Source organism: Amblyomma americanum, chromosome 5, assembly GCF_052857255.1.
Source record: "Amblyomma americanum isolate KBUSLIRL-KWMA chromosome 5, ASM5285725v1, whole genome shotgun sequence".
Classification (NCBI taxonomy): Eukaryota; Metazoa; Arthropoda; class Arachnida; order Ixodida; family Ixodidae; genus Amblyomma; species Amblyomma americanum.
This window is the reverse complement of record NC_135501.1, coordinates 150,503,260-150,507,102: the sequence shown is the minus strand read 5'-3', so window position 1 is coordinate 150,507,102 and position 3,843 is coordinate 150,503,260. Positions and strand designations below refer to the sequence as shown.

Here is a 3,843-nt window from a genome sequence, read left to right as displayed (position 1 = left end):
TTAACGTTGTTGACGGCGGAACTTATCGCTGATCCATCAGAGCAACGGTGGTCAAGACCCTTTTCCCAAGCATCTCACTCAGAAGAGCCGAGCACCAGGCCGAGGGAAATCTTGTGCCCATTAAAACCGGTGGGTACCCGGCGGCACTGGGGATCGAACCCAGCACCTCCCGAATGCGAGGAGGATGCTCTACCACAATGATTATCTTCATATTATCATATCATTTTGATATTTTGGATTAAACTTTAAGCTCTCTGATATTTAAGCTCTTGAATCAACAGAATGTAATGAAAGCTCAGGAAATAGGTCCGTTTTTCGCACGGTAAGGAAAGAATTAGTTTGAAATAAATATATGCGAATTGCTTAGAAGAGATAAGGTTTTTTTAACTCGCACGAACACACGTTGTCGCAGAGTAACGCTAAGAAAAGGCAAAAAACGAAAATAAAATAGACCGAAAACATGAACAAACGTACATTGTAAATTGTGGCGTTTGACGTCCCGAAGTGTCACACGGGCTATGAAGGGAAGCAGTAGTGGATGATTCCCGATTAATCAAGACCACCTGGACTTCTTTTAAAGGGACACTGAGGAGAAATTGAAGTAGGCTTGCATCGATAGAATAGCAGCTCCTGATCACAAAAACGCCACTCTTACTGAAAACAAAGCTCTTGTAATGTAGAAAATAGCAAGAACCAAAATACAGGTGTCGCCGCCACAGGCCAATCTCGCAAGTACAAGCGTGATGACTTCCTAGGACAAGAGGCGCCACCTTGGAGGAATTTTCCTTAATTCATGGAAGCCACGAATCTCTGAGGCTGTCAAAAGAAGGTTTGCGCACCGCACCGCTAGCGGTCAGAAATCACGGAGTCTGCGTTTACGTCACGTTCACGTCACTCCGTTCTGAGACGTCCTAAGAGTTGCCGTGGCGCCATAAGAGTTCCCCGAGTTTGAATCAGAGCGGCGGGAAAAACTTTTTCATCTCCGAATCCAAATTTTTTTGAAATAACTGCATCTTTCGCGCCCGGTCAAGCGGCAACAAAGTCATGAAATGCCGAACTATCAGATTTTGCTAACAAAAAAAAATGATAGAGTTCTCCTCAGTGTCCCTTTAACATGCTCTGACATCGCACAGCACACGGGTGTGTTTGTATTTCGCCTTCATCGAAATACGGCTGCCGCGGTCAGGACCGAACCCGCGACCAATGCCTCGAAAGCAGAACGCCAAAGCCACTAAGGCACAACAGCTGGTCAGAAACAATAAAGAAGTACACTCTGTAACCTTTGAAGTGCTTTACCAGTTTATCGTGAAGTGAATGGCGGTTGTATGTGAAAGTGAATTGTTCAGAAAGATCATTGAAATATTTGTTGGCACGAGGCAACCCAGCTTAATTGAAAGCTTTTGTTCCCAGTTAGATCCGCTTAAAACAGAAAGCAATATGAAGTCGTCTAGTCATGTCCGAAGGTCGTCGGATCACCAAGGCATGTGGCGCTGTGTCATGGATACATCTGTGATTGAGTTAAAAGGGGGACAGTGATGCGCGCGTCCTACGATTCGAGTGAAATGTGTGGTGTGATATGTTTTGTTAGAATTTCTTATCTTCTCCTTTCAATTCAAGGTCGGTGATTTAGTGCGTCAGAAAATTCTTTTCAATTTTCTAGGGTTTGGCATAGTAAAACCAGGACAGGAGAAACGTCATTAGCATGTGCGAAAAGTTCGGGTCGCAAGCCCGCGAGGTGTACCGCGCAGTGCAATTCCTTTCTCTCACTGGTAGCGACATACTGTCGATTCACTAGGCATTGTAACAGGACGGGCACTTGCGAACCAAGGATACCAGGCGAAAACAGGAGAATAGCAACATTCTGGAACTATACCGATACAGTAAGTAAGTATACACCGAGAACGGAAAGCTAATAAAGAGCGAATTTAGTCAGACACTTAAAAAAGCATTATTGGCACACAAATACGTAGGTTACATTATTGATCTGAAAACACCGCGTACATTTGACAGGTTACTCACATGATTAGATTAACACCACAACAAACCAACAAAGTAATGAAATAAAGTATTTCTTTAGAATGTTGTTACTAACCAAGGCTGAGGCTTGAAATCTGTTGTTAGGAGCGCGAGCAATTCTGTACGAATTTTACAGGCATGTCGAATATCAGGCACCAGTAGCAATGGGAGGAATTATGTTTCTTTCATCTTGTTATTGTAAGTGAACAAAAATGAGTATTTCTAAAAATAAGTGCGGTATGAGCGCTCTATTATTCTCCCTGAATGCTAATGGCGTATCGGTCTCTGCTCTGAAACAAGGATTCTAGATTTATCAACAAAAAAAAAACACAGCGACCAACGCAGCGTTAACGCGAGAAAATTGGCATGTACGTGGGTGGCACTGGTGAACACTCTCAGCCTCAGGTTACACCCAAATCAATAGTAACAAAAGTAAAAGACTGAACGGCCGCTGCCGTAGCTCAGTTGGTAGAGGACCGGACGTGAAATTCGGAGGTCGTGGGTTAGGATCCCACCGGCAGCATGTGGTCGTTTCTTCTACTTCCTTATCAACTACCTTCAAGCGATAAAATAATAAACTACTAATCTCTAGGGCTGTGCGAATAGTGCTCTTTCTAAAACGAACCATTTCGAAAAGGAGCACGAATATTGTAGCTAAATACCGAATAGAATATTAGAACTAAAATTCGCTGCTTGTGCGAATATTCGCACAGAACGAGCAATCGTTCGAAACATTGAAGCGACACTTGTGGCACTGCTCGTGTACGATGCCATCTGTTTAAAAGCTTTGAAGTTGGAGCTATTGCTGCTAAAAGACGGAACACTCATCTCAACTAACAGATCGCAGCGCGAAGTCGCTATTATATTAAATATAAGACAACCAAGTCATAGGAAATCTACCATTTGCTTGGTTTGGTCAAGGACACTTTTCTTAAGCATTGCACTCCAGAAGAGCCGAGCACCAGCCCGGAGGAACCCTTGTACCCATTAGAAAACCGGTGAGTACCCGGCGGCCCTAGAGCCGCACCGCAAGAACTGAGACTAGTGGCAGTTACGTATGAGCCATGGCCTCCGAGATCGAGCTTCAAGGGAAGGTTTTTCTGAATTTGCCTCAACCCTTCCGCGTTGTCCAGTCTGAGGCGCCTTGCAGAAGCATCATGAACGCCACAACGAAAATGACTGCGTCGAGGCGCTCCGCCATAGATTTTACGGAAGGATGGTCCGCTGAGTCGGTCTAGGCCGTGTCGTCGAATAAAAATACGGCGGCCCTTATTCGAACCTCCTGCCACTGTTGGAAAACTATTCGAAGAGTTGAGAACATATTCGATTTGTTTCGAATAATTTTTAAATATACGGTTTGATTCGTTCAAATAACCGAATAGAAGGATAATCAAATCGATACTCAAAATTTTCAATTATTCGCACACACCTACTAATTTCACATTGATCAAAACCACAAATAAAAAAACAATAGAAGATTCCATTATCCTCCTTGCTTTCGTGAGTGCTCGCTTTCTTCGTAAGTCGCATGAGCTCCTCGTTTCCCTTCCGCTGTCTGCACGTAAGCCAGCCTTTCTCGAGGAATTTTATCTATGCCCAAGTAGTACGAGGACAAGAAAAATAGAAACGAATACAACACCACGGGCACATTCGTTTCTCCGCCTCTTCTCCTCGTCGTAATCGCGCTGCCTTAATTTCTCTCGAAAATGCACCAACTACCCCGCAAGAACTTTAAAATGCAGGTAGCCTTCCCGACACACGGGGTGATTAGGTAAGAGAAGACGGGAAAAAGGAATCTGCGGTGATGAGCGGGAGTGGAGGAGGGCA

General features: G+C 44.3%; 1 non-coding gene across 1 annotated transcript; it reads left to right on the top strand.

Annotated features, from left to right (window-relative positions):
- Positions 1-2,466: 2,466 nt before the first annotated feature.
- TRNAS-UGA (transfer RNA serine (anticodon UGA)) lies at positions 2,467-2,539 on the top strand. The gene has a single exon. It is a non-coding gene; the product is annotated as a tRNA-Ser (tRNA).
- The last annotated feature ends 1,304 nt before the right edge of the window (positions 2,540-3,843 follow it).